This window comes from Ischnura elegans, chromosome 3, assembly GCF_921293095.1.
Source record: "Ischnura elegans chromosome 3, ioIscEleg1.1, whole genome shotgun sequence".
Lineage (NCBI taxonomy): Eukaryota > Metazoa > Arthropoda > Insecta > Odonata > Coenagrionidae > Ischnura > Ischnura elegans.
The window spans coordinates 40,527,311-40,555,078 of NC_060248.1; the positions used below are offsets into that span (position 1 = coordinate 40,527,311).

A 27,768-nucleotide genomic window follows, 5' to 3' on the forward strand; every position below is an offset into this window, starting at 1 on the left:
TACTCTGAGCGTGTAAATTTCACACACTTGTGATATAGTCCAGACTACCTTTACTATCAACTATCCAACCGAAATTTCCCATTGAAGCTCTGGTTGGAACGATAAGGCGAGTTTTCTGACAGATGAAGAATATATGTAGTCATTCATAAAGTTTGACTTAAGGATTTTGTTATTCATAAAAAAAACCGGGATGAAGTGGAAAATAACACGATTTCATAATAGACAAGTTACGATACACATTAAAACAGATGCACGAAAAAGTAACAAGACTTTTTCATTAAGTAATAAACCCGTTTGCAGAGAGTAGCACATGAAATACGTAATAATTTTAAATGAAAAATTGAATACTTTTACACTCTTGTCCAGTCCTCTTGGAAATCCTTGGGCCCTTACATGAAAGCTAAAGCGTTTTCCTCCTAAACCTAGGTTTGATATCCGTACAAAGATTAAATCTTCACACTGGCAGTAAAAACGCCATCAATTCTGAAAACCTTTCAGAATTTCTAAGCGACACTTTTTTCCTTTGAAATGTCTCTGATGCGAGAAAAGGAGAACAGGCTACTCGGGAAAGAGCACGCATTGATTTTACATAACGGACTGGTTTGGTCGCATACCTGGACCACAGAGTGGAAATACATAAAGTAACTGGAGTGTTTGTAGCATCGGTAAATAAAATCGTTGATTTTTTAATATAAAAAGCTATATCACTCTAACTAGGGCGGCCACAGAATTAAAATAATAAATACATAAAACTCTACATTCCTTCTAAATGTTAGAATTAATATCCATATTTGGAGGCGCTTAATGGCATGCAACCGAGTATCTTATACTAAAAATCTTGTAACTTTCCCTGCATCTCTAAATCAGTAGAATGGAATATTTTATTATGGAATTAGAAGCTAATCAGGAGCCAAATAGGGGAAATTATGGACAATTATGAGTTTGACGGCGTGGAAATATGTTATTGTTGGGGTGAGTAACGGCGCTGGTATACCGCGAGCAATAACATTCTTAGGAAAAATCAATGCTTCATTGTATTCAAATTGCGAATGGTATGCTTGGAATTTGATATTGAAATCAAACGCCAAGAATTCGAAGAAACGTTTATGGAGTAATTATGCGCTAACTCTGAATTATGGAGCAAACAAGCAGGCTAGCTCATAAAGATTCGGGTTACAAAATTGAAATTTGGCTACGTGTATGCCATGGAAAGAGCTGTAATGAGTGATGTATGATCTTAGGTTTTCCGGGTGAATCAGGTGCAGAAAAATTTCTCGGGTTTTCCACCGTTTGATTTTATCCTTATCTCCCGACCTTTCGAGCAGCGACTTGCTGATCATCCTCAAGGGATCTTCCGAATGCCACAAACGAACGAATACTTAATACGAATCTTGATAATCTGAATGAACGTCGGGAGACATGGACGACATCAACCGGTGGAAAATCCGAGAAACTTTTCTGCAGCTGTAATGAGGTTTACGAATAAACAATGAAATGGACCTTTTAAATGAGTCTCTGAAGAAAAAGAAGAATATTCTCCTAGGGTTACCGGCCAGTGAGAGTAAACTAGTAAACCACACGACTTGGCACGGATTTCCGGCATTAATTTGTAACACAAATGTGTGTCCCAGTTTCACCGGAAATAGGTCCACCAAACACGGTTTTTACTTCGTCTAGTTTTTGCGTGATGTCTTCATTACCAGTTATTGGCACTTCAACCACGCACAGCTGATCACTGTGGTGACAGAAAGAGAAACACCTGCTACGTTGCTAACGAGGAGCACTTTCGAACCGCCCTCTGTTGCAATCACGGCGCTCCACAGAACCAAAGACACGCCATTCAATGTATTAATCACAATCCGATCCACTTGCACTTTATAAAATAGCCTTTTAAAAGCGTAATTAAAAACTATAAATTACTTAATCTTATACATTACAACAAGTAAACAGGAAAAATGACTTAAATGACAATATTTTCCGACAAATTATGGAAAAAATTCGTCCTTGCTCGTAAACAGTGATTTACATACCACAAATATCCACCATTTTAGCGATAATGTAGCAGTAATAATTGAAACAGCTGTAGTAATTTTTCACCCTTTTTTAATCGCTCTCGACCGGTTTCAATGCTTACGCTTCATTTTCAAGGGCTGACTTAAAACTGTAAAAAAGTGTGGAAAGTTATTAAAGCTGTTTTCATTATTACCATTCATGGACTTCCACAAAGTCAACTCGTTGACAATCAGTCTGATGTAGGACCAATAATTTGCTAGCTGGGCTTACTGAGATCACTAAATAAAGCAATACATCTTTTATGTAAAAATGGATAGCTATATGAAACTTAAAACTCTTACATTCGTCAGGCATTTCGGTACTAATTTATAAGAAAATGCAGTGTAATAAGGAATAGGTTAATATAACAAGTGTAACTGGAATAATATCTGACTAAAAGTCAAGAGGTACACATTAATGCAAATAAAAAGTATACATTCTTCTATCGAGACTAATGTGGGATACATTGGTTTAGGATTTATTAACATTTAAAACGGTGTATGCTTGTGGTCTGTTTATTATTGAAATGAAACATTAACTAATATAAAATGAAAATGTCTCTAGAACAAATTTCTCTCTGCTAAGCATGCTTGGATCAAATGGTGTGAATGAAGGGATAAGATTAAGCAGAATCCACTGAAGCATTAAACACAAATTCAAGCGGGCTAGCAGATGAATTTTCGAGGAATTAATTTCTTAGAATGTATGAATATTCCTATGATGCTTTAGCTCCCTTTGATAATTAAAGAGGGAGAAGAGAATTACTTTACCGATTCTTGTATACAAATGAAGAATTTTATCACTGTCAATGTGAAGCCAACATCAGCAATCATCAATTCGTATTTAGGTTTACTTCTGCACTTCGTCTCCGTTATTTTTTTTGCATTCATTTTCACGAAAAGTTTTATATAGTCTCATCATATACTCATATTATTGATATATCATATGTGTGAACTAATCATAATAATCAGTAGCCTCGGTAGAAGCAGACATTGCAGTATAGGACGTTGTCTCTATGGCAAGGGTAACGGTAAAAGATGATAATAGGACTTCTCCGTGACCCTGAAGGTCTAAAAGAGTCTTCAAGTGGTGTCATGAAGGGAGAACCGTGCCGTTGGTGACTTCCCTTTCGCGTTCCTATGGATTGAGCCGTGAAACGGTTTTACGGGTCAAAGTATGCGTGAAATGTGACTGTGGCGGCAGCAGAGAGTGGAGCATCATGGGAAGGAAGGAAAGACTCGAGGCACGCCTCGCTGGGCACGCCGCGGAGCGAGATGTCTTGAGCACGACACCCATAGCGACACCAAGAAGACACCGAAGCAGCCGTGGCCTTCTTCATTTATAATAATAACAACGGCTCCCATGGTCACCGAACGGCGTGGCAGATATACGAACAATGCATGCATTCTTCTGCATCGCATATCGGACACACGCCCCTCCAAAGGAAACATCAATCGAATCCCAAGTTATCGCTCAAGAGGCATTGTTCAAAAGAGAAGGAGGAAGCAATGATTTAATTGTTCGGGGAGCGTTGGCCCTGAGTATCACTGCAACTATTATGAAAGTATTCTATTTATTCAGGTAGGTTTCCATGGAGAAGGTACTTAAGAAGCATTATGGAAGCCTACCCTTCCTTCATGGAATTCCCTCTTTAATTAGCAATAATGCCTACTACCCTTCATTCTATCAAAAATAATCCTATTATATTCATTTCTCTGCCCCTTTAGGCCAAAATTTCACCCTCTAACACTTTTAAAGTTTGGAATACAGAGGAAAAAATGGCTTGCGACTGCACGATTCAAACAAATAATTTTTGCGCATATTATTATTTGTTTCTATTTTCATTGCTAAATGACAGAATTAGAGTACATGGTGCGAGGGTAATTCAAACTTTGTATTTTTAAGTTTTCCAGCTTATGCATTAATTGAGATTTTCACGGTTAATTGAATTCAAAAACGTTCCTCTGCTTCAGACCGGCTAAAGAAAAGTTATGACACTGAATTTCCGAAAAACTCTCTAAACTCAAAAATGTCTCAAAATGCATTTATTATAAACGCGGTAGTAATTTATTTGAAAAAGATATTTAATGATCCCTTGAACATTAGCGGTAAATCTTCAGCTGAATGAATTACTCTACCAAAGGATAAATAAAATTGACTATCTTACATCTTAGTAGGTACCGCCATTCTTTTGCTCCTTGTTCTTATGCGTTTAACATAAATGTGATGGTGTAATTGGATGCAATAAAGTTTACCTCCAGTGATAAACGTTTCTTCGAAGTCTTGGCGTTTGATTTCAATATCAAATTCCAAGCATACCATCCGCAATTTGAATACAATGAAGCATTAATTTTTCCTAAGAATGTTATTGCTCGCGGTATACCAGCGCCGTTACTTACCCCAACAATAACATATTTCCACGCCGTCAAACTCATAAATGTCCATAATTTCCCCTATTTAGCTCCTGATTAGCTTCTAATTCCATAATAAAATATTCCATTCTATTGATTTAGAGATGCAGGGAAAGTTACAAGATTTTTAAACTTATTTTCTAGTGCACGTTACATACTCAAAAATGCAAAGGAGACCTATGATTATGGAACATCATAAAAAATACCAATTCATTTCATGTTTGGGCTCCAGTACTAGAGAAATTAGAAGTATAGATAGGGAAAAATCATGGGTTGCCTTGTTAACATCATTAGGTTTGGGGACTTCATAAATTTTATGAAAAATCAAATCATTAAATGTAAAAACAGTAAATGATTTTCCGTTTGCCTATTTTAATATATCAATACAAAAAGGAGAAAGGTGAAAATTAATACCACGGACCAAAAATACTTGATTTGAAGATGAATAATCATTATTCAATTTTAAAGGAATCTGCACGACATATATTATATTGAAAGGCCATATTTTTAAGCGAGATAACTGTTTAGGATGATATTAATCTTCATCGAGGCCTGAAAACACACAATTGAAAAGATGTATCAACTCCGCAAGAATAAATATAAAAATAACTTCAAGAATTTCTAATATGACCTTAAGTTATGACTTTATATACGATCATAAATTGGACGAAGGTCGTCAAGATTTACTTCTGCCAAGCTCTCTGCTTCATCAGTAAGCTGATTTCAGAACTTAACCGTGCATAACTGAAAGCATTTCAAAGATTACCCATAGACTGGGAAACTATGATGCTTTCTAAATTCCTAACTGCAATGCGTAATGAGTCCGTTGGCAATGTTTCTGACGCCCTTACCCACTCCAGCAAAGACCGCTCTTGGCTTCGGTTCAATGTCAAAGTAGCTGCCAACCAGTAGGACGCCACTCCTACAGATGATATTCACTCTCAAGGAAAACCGCGTTTACCTAGCTGAAAGCTTAACGGCTTTAATTCCTATGGGAACGGGTTGGACAGTTTCATGAGTTGAGGATATCGAAACGGTCGAGTCATGTGATGCCTCAACAGAAATTTATAAGGGCGCTTCATCGATTTGGCCTTGCCCCTTGGGCACAGAGTACGCCATACGTCATACGCCATTTTACGTCGAAAAGATGTCAATTTTATATCAGTTTTATCATTTTTGCATCTCGATCCTTAAAGTAATATAAAATGGATATAGTTTACGAAACTCATATTCCCTGTATCATATTATCATATGATTCTGAAATAGTCACCTGTAAGATTATATCTTTTGTCACATTTACGGAATAAATTTTGATGTTTTGTTGTTTTTGGAGTCTGGTCAACGCCACGCGACAAATTGAGTTACAATGCCTTACATGGTAATAGATTCGTGATATTCATTATGATAACGTCCCATCTCAATATTACACGGCTTTAAAATTCCAGTAAAAATCGTATGTGAATTGATCACTAAACGATGCTATTTTAATATTTACGTTACTGATAATTTCAGGCTTAACTACGTGAAGCCTTTGCATCATGGAAAATGAAAAAATGAGCTTTGTAATTTTCCCTAATGAATTTGAAAAAAGAACGACCCGGGTTTCCTAACAAAGTTACATCGTTACGTCGTACACTCGACGATGACGTTAGGGAAAAGTCAAGGGTTGCTTAGTTAACATCACGAGGTTTTTATTTTATGAAAAAGTAAAACTAAGAAATATTGAAAAACAAACTGTTTTTTAAATACAGTGTCGCCAACATCAATCCGAGAAAGGGAAAAGAGAAACTAAAAACCACAGACCTTACAGTGTAACTATGTAATGTAACTCGGGCTCACATTAATATTTGTGAGCCTAACAATTTTTTTTTTTCATTTTCCATTTTTATATAACTATTTACATGACCATGCACGGAAATTTAAAATCAAACAGTAAATAAAATGAGGTGCTATAGAGGAATGACGTATATACAATTTATCAACCGAGTAATTAATGAGGAAGTCCTCGGATGAGAGGGAAAAAAGCGAATCCTTCCAAAAGCATAACGTTGCAACTTAAATGACCTCGTAATGAGGTGCGACGGCCTTATGTAGACAATCCTCAAAGGGAAAAAGGATAGGAAAAAAGACTAAGAAAGGTCCAGTATGATTAACATTGTACTGGTTATTAAGGATGTAGAAGAGAAAAATATTCAAACATTAAATGTAGGCTGACAGAAAAATTTCGATGCACCCCTCATTTTAATTACTCGTAAAAGATTCCTCTTTACATTGAACTCAAAACCATTAATTAGGGCATCATTCCAATCATCACCCATTTTACACAAAGTGCAAAGGTACATGAATGCTAGCATTGACCTTTAAGGAAATGGGTCCATGACACTCAATATTAGCTGGGGTTAACCGAAGACAGCTAAGGCAGTCTGGAGGTTCCGGGCTCGACCTTCCCACCTGCCCCACCCACTCCGTCTGGCCCGCAAACGTGGGACGAAAGCAAAGGGGCAATATGCCAACCGCGAGGAGGACAGCGGACACGACTAGGGGTGGAAGGAGCATCGGACGGGGGTGAGAGAAATCAAACATTTCGCGGATCTCTTCTGGCTCTGGAAAGACACCCAAGCAGTGTCATACGCCATTTTTAGGTTGAAAAGATATAAATTTTATGTCACTTTTATCATTTTTACGTGAAGAGTTTGATTTGGAGATAGTAGCTCTCTACTGTGCGGAAACGTGGACACTGAGGAAAGAAGACGAGAGAAGATTGGAGGCATTCGAGATGTGGGTATGGAGAAGAATGGAGAGGGTGAAATGGACGGAGAGGAAAAGGAATGACGAAGTGCTGGATATGGAGGGTGAGGAGAGGCAGCTTTTAGATGAGATACGGAAGAGACAGAAGGTATGGATGGAGTTAGTGCTTAGCGGGGAGGGGATGTTGAAAAAGGCATTAGAGGGTAGAATGTTAGGGAAACGAGGGAACGGAAGGAAAATAATAGGATTTTTAGATAGATGGAAAGGGATTAGGCTTTACAGCGAATTAAAGAAGGTAGTGCTGGAAGGAAAGGGAGGCTTCCAGATCACTCCCTGATCACTCCATGGAAATCTACCTTATTCGGTAGAATACTATAATAATAATAATAATCCTCGAAGTGATATAAAAATGATATTATTTAAATATTACTTCATACATAAATATTAGATAACTTCATTAATGATCATAAAGTGATGTGAAAAAACAAGTATATATCTGATATAACCGATATACCTCCGTTGGTTGCGTGGCTCAAGGCCAGTTTCTTTTCTTTGTGCACATCATATATCCATAGTTAGGACACTCATATTCCCTGTATCTTATTAATGATTCTGAAATAGTCACCAATAAGACTATACGTTTTGTCACACTTACGGAATATATTTTGATATTTTGTTTTTTTTTGGAGTCTGATCAACGCCACACGACATATTGAGTTACAATACGTTACATGATAATAGCTTCGTGATATTCATCGCAAAGTTTTTAAATACGTTTATAATATTAACTAACGACTATCTAAAGTATTAAATTTTGGATGTGCGTCTTATTGCTACGAATTTTTGTTGTAATCAATTTGATATAATTTCCATGAGAGAATAAACTATAAGAAACGTCAAAATAAGTAGTATTCAGTATTTCATTAGTACAAATATCTCCATCATTACTGTGCATAAACTTGTTTCCCATTCATGAAATTAAGTACCCGATGAATTATTTTTCGTAGTTGATTCTATTTTCATGCATTTTATTTAACCATTCCAAAATGGAGTCGGTGATACGCTGCGGGACAAAGTGTTCCAAAATGAGACGCGACTGACGGAGGGTCAATATTTATAAAGCGATGGTAATAAATTATCACCTCAAAAAGTAATAGTAACCGGACAAGTTTTACCAATAACTATTTTTCATAGTAGTCAACCAATGCTTTCCGAATATTGAAAAAATGCTTTTTTGGCCATTATTTACCTAATCTGTTCACTTAGACAATAATAATATAACTGGTGTAAATCCTTTTGTCGACAAAAAAATTATTATTATTTCCGATGCCAAGCAATAATAATCAATGAGTCGAGTTTGTGCAGCAATGGAACCTGACCGAAGAAATGACGGAAACTCCGACAGATGGAGTAAAATAGGATATCTTTAATCTAATCCCATTTTAACGTAAGATCAGAGTTATTCCAATCATGTTACTGGTTCAAAAAATACAATTTTAGAGATAACAATCTCATAATGAAAGAAGCCACAATTAATACAATAGGTTATAATAATTGCCCAAGAATTACTACAGTTTTTTGCAAAAAAGACATGTAACTTCCTTTGTAAGAAAATTTATATCCAGTAGCATCTGCATAACGGAGGTACTGGTCTTGTACATCCATTTTTCTCAACTGCACATATGTCTCACCGTAATATGTTGAATTGTATATTTGAAGTTAGCCGCAATATGGGAAATATTAAGTTTCATGAGTATTGGGGTAAATGTTTCTGCTCTTGTGAATGATGGGCCCCGTCATAACTTTTCACAGTGACGGCCATCTTTCATCCAACAGTATTTTATCCTCAGCCAGTCTTTTTATCCCTCATCTGAGCTGCTGACATTCAAGTATTTTTAAAAGTCTCATATTAAAACTGTCAACAGCATATAAAATAAACCTGCGGTCCAAATTATTGCTTTATGCTTAGCTGTATTTTTTATTAATTTTTTTCATATTCTGTTCTAGCCTATTGGAAAGAAATTAACTTCCTAAATTCCATAATCTACTATCCTTAATGTTTCATTTATCCCATGCATTTTGAAATAATAACTCTTATTTGCATTAAAAATTATACACAGGTAAAAATTGAGAGACATTAATGCATACTATAATAAACTCCGTCGATTGAACACGCAGGAAACAAATTTCACTCAAAACAAGCGTCTCCAAACTTACAGAGAAAGTGAGCGCTCAGCGCCTCGCAAAGGATAACTGCGAACAACTAATAATGAAAGTTTAAAAAAAATCAATAAAAACGACTGAAAGGTGATGCATGGCAAGCTCCTTTAATATTCCAAGTAATTTATTTTAATCTCTTTAATCCGAAAACATCTTCGATATTAACTTAATCCTCTCCTGTACGGCGAAGAGTTTACGTTCCAGAGCATTATCGGGACCTTTTTTTATTCCGCATGTGTTTGACCGTGAGCTACCCAGGATATGTCGTATTTAGAATAACACTATGTGGGCATAAGTGCAATTTTCAAGCGGTTCACAGAAAAAGAGGCTTGGTTACCGGAACATAACGTCCGTGACGAGGAAGAGCAAACTCCCCTACCAACCGCCACGACACGAATCCGACCTTGCGGTTCTAATATTACATGCCACGGACCGTCTACAAGAGAAGTCAAATAAACGGCTCGATTGGAAACGTAACCAAATAAACATTCAGGCAGCTGAGAGGATTGTATTGATAAGTGTGATGGGTAGAACCGATTTTGGGTTTCAGTTGAGCCTTTGATCGGAGGATAGATGAATTAAAACAAGTAATCTTTCTCCATTCTTATTTCACAAAAGATGGCAGTTATTCAAATTGTTAAAACTTAAGCAATGATAAACACGGAGGTTTCGGCCCTAAAATGAATGGATACACATTTAATTCTCATACGTTAAAAATTGTTGTTTAAGAGTTTCATGCATGAAATGCATATAATATCGTATGTTAAAAAATTAATATCGAGTAACCCCAGCTAATTGACAGTAATTGTCCTTATAAATCCATTTTCCCTTACTGCATATATGATCAGCGGTAACATGCATTTTTATTTAAATTAAAAGTAATAATATTCCTTTAATTGGGCTATCATGGTTATTGGGGTTTGGGAATCCATCTGTATGCACAATATGCTGCCTACCATTATCGGATTCAACACCCGGGTAAAGCCTTGTCCAAGAAAAATCCTCGCGGCAGGAGCTGACCCAGGATAAGTAATGCGCTCTTCCTTGGAAGAATGACATTCACGTTCGTGCGGTCTTGCCTCGGGAGAGCACTACCCTGACTTTTCATCACAAACTTCGGGTGAGAAAGTGGGAGAACTTTTGTTTTCGACTTTAGAATTACGAAAAATATTTTAAAAATATATCACGCCATTTTCTGCTTTATTTCCATTTTTTTTAAATGCTTCAAATCATATTTCCTTGGAATTAGATGATTTTAAGGATGAAAAAACGTCAATATCCGGATTCACCGTGTTTCATCTTTGATAAATCAACGCTTGCAAGACCCTCTTCAATGGTTACAACTGAGAAGGTTGTTTTCCAAGCGTCGAGAATAGCTACAGTTTTAATAATACGGTTGAAATTTAAAGTTCTCGCAATAAACTGCTGCTCTTGATTAAATTTCTCATCCATTCTTTCACTGACCGTCAATTTAATCTCACAACAACGTTTGTTTTATCCCAATACCCAGTTTCAGCCCCCTTTCTCACAGAAAAAAATTATTAATCTTTTCGGTCAGTCAACAATGGTTTTAGGAAGATCCACACGGAGTTAGATCCAAGTCGAGCGGTGCTTGTATTCAGCGAGGCGTCAAGTTTTTCCACGAATTCCCGATTCCCACTCATTTATGATTCAAAAATACTCGCTGAAGTTCCCATGAGATTTTGGGAGCTTTTTTCGGTAGTGGAATCTTCTTTGTAGAAGTCTACGTAGTATTAAAAAGAAGCCCTATTTAGCGGTGGGCACAGCAAATTTCGTGAGTCATTGAGGGCCGCTTAATCGTCGAAAAATCGTTCAAGCAGCTTTTCATTAATTAGAGCCATTAATGCAATTAATACTACAATAATGGCAATACACAATGCTTATTTTTCAGAGTTTCGATTATTCAATACTGCAATATGCATTTCATGCAAGCAATGTGTAGATACTAAATTAATACCTCTATAACGTAAATATGTAGTAATGAATACGTAAAATAGGTTCCTTGGTAGCTAATTCTAAAAAAAAATTATTTTCATGCTTCTTACACGGCTGAATGTTTTCCTTTGCAATGTAAAAATTGAAGGTGCAAAGTATTAACTTGGACTCAAGCAATTATCGTTGCTCGATCGGACTATTAAATGGCCAATAATTCATGAAAACAAACTCCCAGTGAAACTGTCTCTTCTAAAGAGGTATAAATAATAGCAAATTATAAATGGCCAATATAATTCTTAAAAAGGGTAATCTGCGAGTGAAAAATCTACGACGTAGATTTGCTTGAGTCTTTGATATGGTGACACCATAATTGTTACCTATGTGAAGGAAGACAAATTTCTCTCACTACCTGCTCTTTGTGTAGCTCTCTACGGTGCGGAAACGTGGACACTGAGGAAAGAATACGAGAGAAGATTGGAGGCATTCGAGATGTGGGTATGGAGAAGAATGGAGAGGGTGAAATGGACGGAGAGGAAAAGGAACGACGAAGTGCTGGACATGGTGGGTGAGGAGAGGCAGCTTTTAGATGAGATACGGAGGAGACAGAAGTTATGGATGGAGCTAGTGCTTAGCGGGGAGGGGATGTTGAAAATGGTGTTAAAGGGTAGAATGTTAGGAAAACGAGGGAGGGGAAGGAAAAGAATAGGATTTTCAGATAGATTGAAAGAGAATAGGCCTTACAGTGAATTAAAGAAGGCAGTGCTGGAAGGAAAGGGAGGCTCCCAGATCAGTTCTTGAATACTCCATGGAAACCTACCTTAATCGGTAGAATACTGTAATAACAATAATAATAACTGCTCTTTAGCGCCTTGAAATATCTATACATGATTCAAATAGAAAACAAAAAAAACAATTTCTTAACAACCTATTTCTCACCATTAAAGTCGTTTCAGCTCGTTCTTGGCATTTTTAATGTTTTGAGGGCATAATCATGCTTAAATGTTTGTCTTTGGGGGGAAATAAAAGTTTTTCATTTCGAAGGTAACTTCGAGGATTTTGATTTTTCGATTTTCTTTAGAAGACTACAAGACTGGCATGCTTCCTAATAATTGCACACAGGTAATCAAACTATCAAAAATATCCACCTAATATTTGATAAATTCAATAGCTAAACAATTGATGTGATGCTGAATTGCTGGACCAATTCGAAGCGAAGAAAATATTTTCGAAATAATACATAGCTATCATTGCCATGGGCACGTACTTGAAGTTAATATCAAATGTGTTTGAAGACAAAAACTCACTCCAGCCTCCTCATATGGAGAAGACCCAGAGGCCCACCTGTTTCAGCATCGCCCACTTGGTACGTGTGACGAGGCACCGGCCAACCGGCTTCTGCGGCGACCTCTCGGGCTGCCACGAGGACACTCCGAGGAGGGGCCAGCGCCCTTGCCCACTGGTTTCCGTGACCTCCATCCGAGGCATGGCGGAGGGGGAAGGGGTCAGGAAGGACTGGTAGGTGTTGGATGCGACCCGGAGGCACACCATCTTGACGATGCTGGGACTCATCGGGAATCGGGTAAAAACATTTTAGTCTCTGAATACTCTTAAATGATTGGACTAAAGCATTATCAATGCAATGCATAGTTTCATTGCAATCAAACGGCATAGTTCCATTGAAATGCAAACTGTCGAGATCTAGATGGTACCATAAATGAAATTGACCCTTTGATATGTTTCTTTTATCTGCTACCAGTGGCGCAGCGAGGGGGTGTTTTGGGGGTTAAAACCCCCCCAGAGCTCAGAGAATTGCTTAAGTTTAATCCATTTTACTTAATTGGATTGCTATTACTAATAGAATAGTGTAAGGATTTTAAAAAATATCCCTCAGAAAGCCGCAAAACTCACCATTTTGAACCGTTTATCTTAAAATTCCGCAATTTACTAATCTCGCACATACCGCTTATCCTGGTGGGCATTCCATACCCCCACACATCCCGGTATTAGTTGCACCTAAACCCCCCCAGCCTTAATTCCTGGCTGCGCCCCTGTCTGTTACCAATATGTGAACTAAATGAAATACATAGGAAAGCTGCGCTATTCGTCAAAAAACGCATAGACAGTGTCACACAGATTTTAAAGATTTTGGCCCCAGGAGACTCGGTGGCTACGCCATAGGATTTGATTACATGAGTAATGAAGTAGAGATAAATTTCAGAGAGATTGGGAGAAAAACACGTTAGAATCAAAATATGACTTTTGCATAGCCCCGCTAGAAACCCGAGAATTTTTCATTAATAGAATTCGCCGAGAAAAGTCGAAATCTTATATCACTCAAGAGCCTCAAATAATTTCTCTGTCCTACGGAAACGATAATTTACGAGAAATATTTTGCCGAACGGATAGGTACAGGAATTAGTCATCTGGAACAATACACGACTTTAATAAATGCTAGGCGGAATTTCGTACATTTTCTAGCACCCCTTGCCACGCAGGGGTGTTAGGACGCCAGGCTATTGAGGCTGCTTGCGGGGTAGTATGTGGATGAGGATGTAGAACAGGGCAGCGTGTGATTTTCAAAGACTGAAGTACGGGTCGTTGGTCGATGCTATAGCTGGCGATGGGATTTAAACAGTGATGTTTTTCCATTTTTTTTTCATGTCAGTGAGTATATTAACAAGTACTAAGATACTCTACATGAGGCTGTATTTTCACTTAAAATCTAAAATAAATTACGTATAAAGAAAATACATTAACGCAATGAACTTTTTTTAGAGTACTGGAATAAGAATCCTACCTCAAATCGCTTACCAAAAATTTCGCGGATGAATAATGTATTTTAGCTGAAATATGAGTCTTTAAAAATTACTCTTCATCGGCTGCTTGAAAAAACGACGTCATCGCAGCGCCCACGCGTGACTTCACGGCACGGTATCCACTGATGACAGAGCAAGGACGTGGTTAGAAAATTGGTCGATGTAAATCCTGAATCACACGATCATTTTTTTTCGTCGCGAAAGTGATCACTATCGCGGTCACTAGGTTGATCACTCGCAAAATGATCGTCGCCGGCAATTGTTTTTCGCGATCGCGATGAGGATTCCCATCGCTATTTTCATCGCTCGTCCGGTTGCATTTTCCGTCGCTAAAACCATCCCTAAAACTCCATACCAGCCAATCAGAACGCATGATCGTTTGGTGTGATTGTAGCGCAGCGTTTGACAATTGTGGGAACGACATAGATAAACAAACACGCTATATATTTTCGTGATGCGGGTCCTATGATAACGAGCTGTGATATCGGAAATGATGCGAAAAGCGACGGCGGGAGTGACCGTGTGATTCAGAAAAATGATCGCTAGAGCGATGACTTTTCGCGACGGGAAAAGTGATCGCGATAGTGATCACTTTCGGGCTTAAGGGCTCAAATCCAAATTGCTATTTTAACGTCAGACTGCAGATTGTGAATATGTTGGGTTGCCAAGGCGTTGTTGAAGCAAGGAAAAGGGATTGTTTGGGGAGATTTGGAAAGATTAATTGAAAATAAGTTGATTGTAGATTGAGATATACGTCAAACAATTACACATCTTTAATGCAATAAGTGTATTGCAGCATGGATCTTCAAGAGAAAAACGTGTGAAAGCCATATAAATCGTGTATAGTACCCCATCGCTCAAGTACCTCGATTTTCTCACCGGAGAAGGTTTTTGCTTGTGTCCCAAAGGACAGAAATAGGAGAGGAAAGTGGTTGATGGCCTACAGAATGGAGTTAAATACTTTAGCTATATTGTAAAGGGGATATTTCCCAGCGTAAGTATACTCATACATCAGCGTTACCGCAGGGTTTTATCGAATCGCCAGTTTTTCTCGGATGTCCATCAACTTTTGGGATATACCTATCACTTATTTTACTTTCATAAAAAACATAGAAATTTACCTATTAGTCTACCCATTAATTAGGATTAACTATAAAGAAACTTACCTGGAGGTGGCTATTCACGAAAATAAATACTGATTATGATTAAACCACGGGGGAAAAGAAAGGAATATACGAGGAATGCAACACTTTTGGCATTTTAAACTTAATATTTGCTATTTTGATGCCCATAAACGTTTGCTGCATATCAACGCAAAATCTAAAATTTCGACTCGTTTTCGCCGTGAGCCTCGGCGAATAAAAAGGAACTCGCGTAAATACATCGTCGAGAGTACTTGAAACTTATTTCTGTATCCATCAACTGCTTTTTTGTTCCCTTATAACGATCATTTGGATTTCTCAACTTGCAGGCAACTCCGGCCAAATGGAGAAAACTATCCAAATTCCGAATGGTAGGTTACCACCAAAATACATAAGATAGATTTTCATCGAGAAATAATCCATCAAATCTTACTGGGCAGTAAATAAATAAATAAATATATATTTAAAAACGTTTTTATTAATTGCATCATTATTTACAATGGGCGGATCCAGGATTTTTTTCTGGGAGGGGCACAAGCAAGGCCGTATCCAGGATTTTGTTCTGGGATGGGGCACAAGGATACCTCGCAATACAAAACGAACGCAATGATATTAGGACCGTATTAAAAATCTTGCATATTTTTGAGGGTCTGGGGGGGGGGGGGGGCACGTGCCTCCGTGCCCCCTCCCCCCTGGATCCGCCTATGATTATTTACCTACTTGCTTCTACTCCACGTATTGCGGTAGTGACGAAGCAACCACTGTTTATTCAGGAAATCAGCCGCCATAAGCGAGTTGACCAAAGTTAAACTGTCTTATTATGCCTTCTTAAATCCCTCTTAAGTCACTTTGTCCTTAGAAGAACTTCTACAAAGCTCGATGATCATTATTTACTTCAATCTCTTTCAATCAAGGGTCTAATCCCTTAGCGATTGACGTACGATTACGTCAGAAGGCGTTCCAGGTCACTTGACTTCAATAAATAATCAAGAACTTTTAATTAGCATTTAATGACATTTATTGAGTACTACGAGAGTTTGGGCTTATTGCTTCCGACTCGTGAGAAAATTCTCCATGCAATAAACTTAGTAGTATGATGAGCAGATTTCATGCATTTCCTCATTTGCAGATCAAAAAAATGACATTAATAAAATCTAAGAGTAAATTGAATGCGTGCGGTGAACTGCATGGACAGCATTAATTATTATGAGAAAATTTTCTAAGTATTCATTGTAATGTTAAATTATGTATATATTTATTTTTGTAATATTTAATCACTATGATATAGAACGTATTTCCTTTGCCTCGAATAAGAATGACATACAAATTTCATCACTGTAGTTTTTATCAAGATTTAATTCAGTGAGGTAACAGCACTTCAGTTGACAGCTTAGGGAAGGACTTCCGGGTGGAATGATCGTAATCGTTTGGACAAAAAACGCTCACTTTCCACGGTTCGATACCTCTATTGCATGACCCAAAACATATTTGATGGAGGAATGCATGAGGTGCACCTAAGTTCCAAGTCTTTGTGGTTTTCGAGCAGTTTTTTATTTTCCATGGCGATATTTTATTGAAAAGCGTAAACTATACTGCTTTCTATTGAAATAAAAAACTACGATTTCAATTCAAATTGAAATATTGTGAAAAAAGACATTGCAATGCCTATCAATATCTCATTACAATTATACAAGATATCGTTTTTGTCAATTTAAGTCATCGCGTGGTAAGATGAAACGCGTGTTTACGATCCAGATAGGCACAATAGCTTGCGCTTTGACTTTCTAAGAGACAATTATAACATTTAATTTGACTCTCACGAAAGTAAATTGTGGAAAGAGCTTCCTCTGTACATCGGGCACCATTATTATTTCGAATCTTTCGCTAAAAACACGTCACTAAATTTCCCTTCGAGTTAAGTTCCTCGAATCTTCCAGAGGCCAATCCTTTTCATAATATTAATTCTTTTAGATAGTACATAATGTTAACAGACTCATAAACTGAAAATGCGCAACAGTTTCTACTCCTAAGAGTAGACTTACTCTTATAGTCCAGCCATGTCAATATGAAAGCAAGGGTAGGCCTCAAAATACGTTTAATTAGCCCTCTACCGCAATTATAATAGGTAGATATTTTCATGAGCTCAATTTACTTATACCATCTCTTCATCTCGCTGGTTTGTGGTGAACATATGGTTCTGACTGTGCTTTAAAAGGCTCTATATGAGTGATTGTATGAGGGCTATCATGATGAAATATATATGTGCTAACCACTCACAGATGATGAATATTACTGCCTTTTTCGCGTAGCCAAGCCTTTTATAATATATTAAGAATAAAATTATTCGATAATTGATGAATAAGAAATATACATATGCTATTGTGTTATTAACATACTTGGGATTATAAAAAAACTTGAAAAGCAACGACAATCGATTCAAAACAAAGAAACCATTGGCCTTAAAACAAACTGACACGCTTTCACTGAGGATTGCATTTTCAAGCCTAAGAAATTTGATCTTAGAGGATCAGATGAGCGAGGTTCCTTGGAGGCGTGACTCAAAACACCCTCAAGCTCGATAACAATCGAGAAGACGTAACTGTAAGCCATTTTGTATGCACGTGCAGTTTCAATAGTAACTCTTTTCCCAAAAGTTCGCTTTCACTTTCCATTAACAGTTGAAATTCAATCCGCGTTTTCTCACGTAGTCTCTTCATTTCCTTGGGCGTGAACACAATGCCGAGATTTCTTTGCTTACGTGGTTCTTTACCACCGTAAAAACTCTAATCCTTCCTGCAGTCCTTTGACACTGTTAATACTATGTCTCCGCCATTTCCTCTTAGCTACGTGAATAGGCGACCAACGCGTCGGCCACGGGTATCATTGGCACAGAAGCAGATGTTAAGTGTGAACTAAAACATTGTTATAGGCATATATTTCCGTAATTTAAACCTAATATTGGGCTAACGATACAGTAATTTATTTCTTGTTTGTGAGTATTCTCATGTATCCACCAGAAAGAAATTATTGGGTTATTTCGAAAAAAACTAAGTTGCTGGTGATACTAATAATTGTGAGAAATCTTCGGAATGGAACAAAAATGGAATTCTTCCAAAGAATACGTACGTAGCTTAAAAGTGAAACCTATATAAAGGTAAAAGAGTAGAAATGTGAGACTCAGAAAGTTATTTCTGGCAATTATAATAATAATTAAATATGGTATTATTTCATCATATGCTATTGAATAAGAGGCACTGAACTCAAAAAAATATAAGGACGCTACCCTAATCATACTTGAAGGCAAAAGATTGAGCATCCAGTTTTCTTGGGAACATTTTTGTAGGACTTTCTCTATTTAAATTCATGCATACATGAATTTTTTTCTCAGCTCATAGGGTAAGCAGCTGTTGTTTGTTAGCGAAAAACACTCATTTCCATCATAATATTCTAAAATAAATAAAAAACCAAGAGCAATAGGAATTTATGTAGGAACCTGGAATATTAAAATGGACTACTTAATAACATTTTTGCGGTGATTCTGAAGGTGGAAAGTTAAAATAGAGATCACGGAATTTGAATTATATGTATGTTAGAATTTTGTACAAATTAATGAAAATGTAAAGGGCCAGTCACTAACAATGGCAACAATTATTTTAAATCATATGTTAGTCACTTCTCGTAAATTCCCGATGAGCGCAGATTTGAAACTCTTTTGATGCAAAGAAATAGAAGCTATAGATCAAATTCCCATACAATACAATAATAGAATCACAAACAACTTTTTCATTAGGTATTTAGAACTAGGTATATCAAATGACACCACAGAGCAGGTTTTACTCAGTTCACAAAAAAATGCTTCATAATGTTTTTTGCGTAGCCATAAATTCACCATACAATGCTGTAAATTACTTCTATTTAATTTGGCGGCAATTATGACAAAAAACAGCATTAAGTCATGTTACCTCCCTACCTTAAGGCTATTTTTCCGCCATATTTTAAGATTTATTCATCATTCATGCGGCAAGAAAATTGATGACACTCATGAAAAAAAATCGTGAGCTAAGAACATGCAAAACACTACTGACACTTTAGCACTACTTAAGAGATTATTATTCGGTAACGAGAGTATGGAATCATTAAAGTGAATATATTGTCTGAAGTGAGACCTAGTTTTAAAACTACGTTGCATTCCTACTCTGACCTTTTATCGCTCGCGCAAAAACTTAGCGAAGGTGGCTCGCGGTAAGAGTGGACAGGACCTTGTTAGTCCCAAACATATCATACTCCGAGGAAAACGACCCACTTAGGGGAAACATGCTCTCGCGGTCGCGTAAGATGATGATGTCTCTTTTCCGTCTTACTGATACTACTTCAGAGCGTGACTGCTCAAATGGCTTTTAAGCTGGCTCACGCGATGCCGAAGTGCAGCGCTGCACTCGTGGGGCCAACGGCGTGCACGGAGCGTGAAAATGCGCCCTCGGGGCGTGCGGCTGCCTTTTGCGTAACTTCGCGTTCATTCCGCCGTCCGCATTCCACGGGGAGGCTGGCTGCACGGTTAAAGAGGGTAATTTTTCCACACCGCATGCGTTCACTCTCCATTCCAATCTCCCGACAACTTACATCTCTTCCTCCTGACCAAACACACGCCCACATTCAAACGCACTGATTTAACGCAAGTGAGGCGGAGGATGTATTACACCCACAGGGGCGCCGACTCCATGGGGCCTGAGGGGGCCCGAGCCCCCTCAAAAATTCGTTATGGGTGTGAGGAACAAATGTGTCAGGCTTGTCGATTTTCCCCGCTGTGAAGATCCCCTGTTTGCCCCCCCCCAATATTTTTTTGCAAGTTGGCATCCCTGTACAGTGTACCGTGTACACCCAAGAACAGGGGTGGCCAGCGGTGACGTCACGACAAAATTATTAGTGCCGGAACGCAGTCTCCTCAACATTTTTTGTAGTGAGATATTACTTTGTGTGTTTTTATTACAATTAATTATTAACATTTTATTGCAAAAAATTTTGTGTTGGTTACGAATGTGTATATTAGAAATTGTGAGGAAAAAAAATTAATAAAAATGCTATTTGACAGTTATGTCTTTTGTTAATCGGTGCCGGAACGGAGGTCTGGCACCATGACACCACTGGTGGTCAGCCTAAATGTTCTTTAGAAACATTTTGGAAATGCATCACACAGGCATGTAGCTAGAAATTAACTTCACGAGGAGTGCTTGGGTGGTATATGGGTTGTCTATAATGGTAATTTTTGGTTGATTTGCACGTATAAAAAAAACATAAATTTCATTGCATAATATAAATTTATTCAACGGTTTTCGGCGAGATGTTGTGGAACATATTGAAATGATGCATGGAGAAACTTTGTGTATGTCCATATTTTTTTTCATTTATCCGAATAATATAAATTTCGATTTTTTCACGCACTTGTCGTGAATTCTTGATGAGCGCAGAGTTTGAAACTTTTAGATGCATAGAAATACTAGCCTCAGATTAAAAGCCTAAAAAAGACAATAGCAAATATAAAAAACCAATGCTAAAAGTTGTAATCGTCTTTTGTTTTGGCAGAAAGAGATGCATTTATTGTGGCTTAATCTCCATAAAAGCACCCTAAGCCCTCAATGGCTCAGTACGTGGCATCATAACTTAATGGGCCGCACATAAAATTTCTAGAGTTGATTTTTTAAAACAATAAAGCGCAAATAGTTCATTTTTATTGGTGTTTTTTTTAAATCCGCCTGTTTTTCTAAACTTTTCAACTTTAGGGCAAGAATAATGAATACCTCTTCGAAAGGAATTGGTGGCAAACAATAGGAGATGTGACTTTATAGTAAAACGGAGTATCAGAGGTTGGATGACCTTCTTTGGGCTCGTAGCCTCCTCAGCAGATGTATCGCTGTCAGTCGCCGAAAGGGGCCAAACAAAATTTTAGGGGAGGTGGGAACTTAAGCCCCTAAAACCACCCATGTCTACGTAACTTGCATCATAACTTCGCGGGCCACATATAAACTTTAGACAGTTAATTTATGAATTAATGATTAAGCAAATAATGTATTTTAATACCTTGGTTTTCAATGATTTGCAGATTATAAAATAAACATTTTGTATAATAAGCTTCAATGCAGACATGATTTTTTTTGGTGAAATTGAGATGATTCTCGGAACTGGGACGAAATCAATTCGAGTCGGTTGGCTCGCAGGCAACGGCTTGGCCACTTCAGCTCTAGAAATACGGTAATTGATCAACTTTGAAGCCTATTATCTATTAACATTCTTCCACATATTTGTGTAAATTGGACTAAATTTCGAGGTATGAAACATCTAGTAATAGACCGAGGTTACTTACTTTGAATTATATTGGATATCGGTACAAAAATATCCCTTAGTACAAATTATTTTGGGGAAATTCCTGAAACATTCCATTTTTTACGATAATAAGCGCTTGCACGAATATCTTTCAAAATCATTTTTTGACCCTTGAAGCGCTTAACGGTATCATATAGCAACGGGCTGTATTTCCACAGATAATTCAAGAAGATTTCCTGGATTCAATTTTTTCTGGCTAGATTTTCAGCAATTTAGCCATACCCCCATGAACTTCACTACATGATGTTGAATAAAGACTTTTGGGCTATGTCGCCGCGTTAATTCTTGGCTGGCCCCAACGTTTCCCGACGATACTGGTCGCTTTCTCAAGGTATACTCCAAGGGAATCCCTTGAGGAAGCGACCAGCATCGGTCGGGAAACGTTGGGGCCACCCAAGAATTGACGCGGCGACATAGCTCAAAAGTGCTTATTCAAAATGACGAGCACCCGCGAAAGTTTTAACGAAGATTCACTAAATGAGTTAGTAACAATACCAAGAAATGACCCTAACACCCCCTGCCATACGCATTTTAGGCGGCTTGCGGGTTAGTATCTAGATATAGATATAGATGAGTTATGGGATCACTCCACCATTGTTCTTACCTTGTCTGTCTTCGTCATGTTTCGCCACACATCCTGAGGACATGACGAATCCCATGCACGGCGAGACTCCGCCCGGGAGAAGACGCCAGAAGAGGTCGGGATGGTTCTCGTGATCCAGAGGAGGCCTTCCGGGGCCCAGTGCCAATTCATCACTCTCGCCAAGTCCTCCGTTCCTGCTTCATCCGTGTCAGATGGACGGAGTCTGAAAAATAATGGGAACATTGACTTACAGTGAACTCATACGCTTTGGCGCAAAGAATATTTAGTAATGGCGCGACCGAAATGGAAAATACGCGGGATACAAAAGCAATTCATCATCATTTAAGAAAAACAAGCGAAATAAAACTATTTCAAGTCAAGAGTTCTAATTTTACCTTCATTTATGACAGATTCATACCTACTTAATGATTAACCTCTAGTCTGGAGCAATATTGGGATTGCTGAGTTCAGGGGCAGATGTGAAAAATCATCGTTAACTCTTGTCGTTAGCTTGACTCAGTAATCCACCTTTAAAGTTTATAGCACCATTATTAGTGTAATCGTACATGATAACTTTCTTGCTGTGTACAGGGCCTTTACATGCCGTCATACGGCCCCGGATCGGTTCAGCAAGGCGCGATTTAACCTGCTCTTTAGGCTATTATTATATGAATGTATTTTAGCATGTGATTTCTATAAGATCAGAGCTTTTTATTTTGCTGTCTTATTTATGTAATAATGCCTTTATTTTGCTATATTGCGCCATTATTTTGCTGAATAATCTGCCAATGATCCTGCATCGAGTGCGTCAAAACTGAAAACCCACTATAAGGCTATGCCGCCTAATGGCGCGGAGAAACTCGTGAACTCGTGTTGTGCTTGTCAAATCCATTGCTACTGGCGAAAGGTTAAACATGAGAAATACAACTGTTCATGGAAAGTCTGACGGTGTGAAAATAAAAAAAATAATTCAATAGTTATCTAGAGTTTATAATATTGTAGTTGATTCTTCTTTGGCAAGTATCTGTAATCGAGTGTATTGCCTTATAAAGAGATATTTAAAAATTATTCATGAAATATAGGTATTTTTCCCTGACAATTTAAAAATAATTCTTCGATTATCACGTATTTTTTGAGTTTGGAGAAAATTGATACCTCTCGCAAGCATTGCACATGACCGTTGATTAACAGGCAACATTTTCAGCCTGGCACGAAAACAGGAGAAGACGGTAGATATTATTTTCTGGCGTAACACCCATTCCAAGATTGAAAGCGGCAATCTCTCCGAATTCTCGGCCGAATTCTGCATATATTTCAGGGCCTATCAAACTTCGTCCATACCGATCCGTTTCTCCATTGTTCTCACAATTTTTACATTATTTTCAAGGACGGAAAATGGAAACTCAAATAAACGAACCCTGAAGGTCGTTGATTTTTTATGATGGTTGACTGTTTCTAATTCATTACCTTCTTTAAGTCACTGATCATGAATCTAAAAATTCAGCAGACTGGTTTTCGGGGTTACTACCGCGTAGATTCACCTCTGCAGACGACAGTTTCGCCAGCATTGCAGCGAGCTTCTTCAGGTCAATGAAGCCTGCTGCAATACCGTACACACAAGCAAGGCCGCATCCGGGATGTCGTTCTGGAGGGGGGGGGGGGCACAAGGATACCTCGTAATACAAAACGTAAATAATTTTTTTGAGGGTGTGCCCCCGTGCCCCCCCTAGATCCGCCTATGCTCACCACACCGCGAAAGCCTACACAAGGATGTATCTCAGAAGTTGTAATGAAAAAGAATGAAGCTTACTTTGCAGTGTACGTAGGTGAGAGATTACCATCGGGCAATGGTTCTTCAGGTAACATGATTAAGTTTTCTTCTCGGCAAATTACAATCAGGAATACTACTTGGACCTTCCACCAGATCCATATCGTATTCCTGAGCAGGATTGTTTATTTATCAGGATTTTCCATGGCTGATAAATTTTTAGGGAGATTGGTAGTCTCTTGGGCAGCACATTTTGCTTCTGATGGAAGGGTTCTGGGTTCAAATCCTGGGTAATACCCTCGATCGCCCACTACATGTATTCTCGCTCGGCGACAAGGACTAAGGAAAGTAACTGGTCTTCCTACTCGAAATTTATTAAATTTACGCTCCTACGAGACCAGTTTTGAATCTATTTAAATATACGTATAGTTAACCAAACAAAGTTTTACTGTTGATGTGTTTCAGTGGGCGCAGCTTGGCTCCGCATCGATTCATCTTTGTACGACAGTTTCGCCGGCGTCTGCAGCAGGTGTCTTCAGGTTTGAAACTGCCGTTTGAGGATGAACCGACGCGGAGGACAGCCTAGAAGCTAATCTGTGTCAAACAAAGTTTTATTCACAAATGAAAAAACGACTTCGTTTTCTTCAGAGGATTTATTTATTTGGTACAACATTTTTCGACCTCAAGAGGTCATTTCAAGTACAAAAATGTTTTGGCATGTCTTTGTAAATATAAACCAGCTTTCCCCCCTCCTGCCTTCTTAAGGTCCTTATTGGTATACATTTACAAGACATGTCAAAAACGCTTTGTACTTGAAAATGAATTCTCGAGGTTGAAATATGTTGCACCAAAAAAATAAATCCGAGGAAAAAAACGAAGTCGTATTCATTTGCAAACTTCAACTTCCACAAAGTTGAGCCGGAAACCATTGGAAATTTTATTCTTTTATTTTCCATTGGGGAACGTTTCACATAGTTAAGCCTGAAGTTATCAGTTATAGTTTAAATTTGCCTCATTTTGGGGGATTAAGGGGAGAATTTGGACGATGAATCTCTTAGGCTCCCTCTTAAGGCCGTTTTACACGGAGCACGTACTCGCACAATCTCGCGTGTGTTCGAAGGCGCTGTCAAAATTGCGTCGTCTAAAGCGGTGAATTGTTAGAGCACATGCGAGGATGCGTGGACGTGAGATGGCAAAATAGCCCCTATTCTAATTTCGTTCATGCATTCGCGCAATTCCGCGCCATTTTAGAAATTAACGCAGTTCTAACCTGCGCAATTCCTTGCCCCCTGTAAAACGGCCTTTATATACGCTTGCTCATGATAGAATGTGTCTAAATCTGAGAGTAGCGGTAGCAAGAAAATTCATCGAACGAAAAGTCAAAGAAGAATGAGGAACTTAGACCGTACGGAATTTGCTCTCTCACACCGCCTTTGCTATCCCCCACCGTATGGCTTTTCAGTGGCGCCCTCACGAGACGTTCCCTTTCCCTGCCATTGTCTCCCTCGCTTCATTTTGGCCCGAGCCGCGCTATCACGCAATATCACTCTCACCCTCGCCGACCACACCACTGTCTGCCGCGAGGACGTGCGCGAGTGAAAGGCCGAAGATCGTGCACGGCATTTATTGCATTCGGGTGTGGTGGTGGTGGCGGCGGGTGCTGTTGGCATTCTCTCAGGCCTAACCCGCGTTCCCACACTCTCCTCGCATTCTGAAACCTCCCTGCCGGGCCTACACCCTTCTCCCTTAGGTCTGCTATCTCTATTAGCCGCTTCCTGTGCCTAGACATGTTCGTTGGAAGATTTTTACCACCGACTCGCCAAGGCAAAAAATTTATCGTAGGATTCAGACACCAGAATACAGACCCACTCAAGTTTCTCAGACATTAATGAGGCCAGGCTCACGCTTGCCTCACTCTTCTGTGGTTCAACCCAAGGCTTGAATTAAACAGGTTAGGGTAGAGCTCACCTTAGATTAAGCCATGGACGTTTGAAATGCGCCATCACGCACCTCACAAGCTCACGCTCGAGTTCGCTAAATAAAAATTTAGTCTAATTTCCACGATGTTAAAATTGCTGGACAAGCTTGGCTTTTTTCAAAAATTAAGTACTTAAATACGGTTTGATAACGGTTACCTTAAGCAGAAGAATAATTTAATATGCGTGATTTGTTTATCATAAAGCAATCGCAGCCAAGATAGATGGATTATCAGAAGACTTAAAGCCGTGTTCTAGAACGTAACTCAAGTATTGATCCAGACGTTAAGTACACGGTTGCCTCGCTAGTATTGTGATTCCTCACTCGAATCCTAAATTGATTTAATTCTCCAAATTCCAAAATTTCTACCATCGTGCCTCATATTTTTGAAATGAAATACCTCTCGTAAAAATACTTCCAGGTGGTACATTGTACTCTAATAAAGTTATTTTATGAGCAGAATGCCATGAGTGAAAGCAGTTTAGATGAATTTATCATTTTGTAAATTGTACCACAGTCACTATAACTCACTTGTGAGTTGAACCCAGCTTAGTATTTAAAATAGAACTATAATTCAAACTCAACTTGTGTCAGATTACTTAACTTCCGAGGCTGAGTCAGGACTCACTATTCAGTCAATTTCTGGAATACGGCCATAATTGCATATGAGAAGGGTAATTGATGCGCTGAAAATCAATAAGAGAAATGTAAGACACTACCACTAGAAAAGAGACGGAAGTCAACTTTTAGCGAGATATACGAAAACATGAGGAGTTGATTGAGTTCTACTACCATAGATGCCAAATAAATAGTAATAAATGAAGCAAGAAATCGTCAGTGGAGTGGCCGAGGCAGAGAGAGCAGACTACTTCACTAGAAATCTTCACGCTACCGGAAAGTGTAGAATCAAACGATAGATATATCAGAAGGTACAACTGGAGCAAATATTGTGCCAAGGAAGCGAAAATAAAAGAGTAGGAAATTCAGGGTGAAGACATTCAAATTTGGCGCTAGATATGAACGACAAATATAAAGCGGTTTCCCACGAAAGTAATGAGGAATTCCAAAGAAGAGTGAGTGAAAAGAAAAGACTCCAAGCAGAAGATGAAACAAATTAACGGTCACGTCACGGGATAATATGATCCGCTGAAGACACTAATCGAAAGACTAGAGGGCAAGAAAAAAGAAAAATTAGTCATCAAATTAGTCATAGATACAGTAAATTGTACAAGCGTTCTTTCCGTTCGAGTTGAATATTCAAGAGAACATTACCTTCCGGTAGTTCCTCATCTTTGTGTCCATGGAAAAATTTGGAGGATAAAAAAAATCAAAGCGATTCGATACGTGACACGAAACTGTTGGAACGTTTACTCCGTGAACGGGAACGCCTGCTGTTCTTGCGAACGCAACTGTTACCTCATTCTTCTTCCGATCCTAAAAATACTGACCGCTTCGAATGGAGCCGTCTCGTATCCAACGGTGGCGGAAAAAATCGGATTTTTTTCGGAAGATCTCTTGTTGGCCCGCAAAAGTAGCGGTGTCGCACGAGGGGAGGATACGAAATGGTCGCGAGGGATGGGGAGGGAAAGATTATGGAGGGACTCTGCGAGGGGAAGCAGTAGAGTTTTATGGCAATCAAATCAATTTTGCGATCGTTTAACTAAAGAGGCTATAGAGATATTATTATATATATTACAGAGTTTTTATATAGTGATAT

General features: G+C 38.4%; 1 long non-coding RNA gene across 1 annotated transcript in view; it reads right to left on the reverse strand.

Moving 5' to 3' along the window:
• Positions 1-22,333: 22,333 nt before the first annotated feature.
• LOC124155686 overlaps positions 22,334-27,768 on the reverse strand; it is a 171,800-nt gene continuing 166,365 nt past the window's right edge. Inside the window, exon 3 of the long non-coding RNA XR_006864219.1 lies at positions 22,334-22,529. This is a non-coding gene — a long non-coding RNA (uncharacterized LOC124155686). The remainder of the gene's footprint in view (positions 22,530-27,768) is intronic.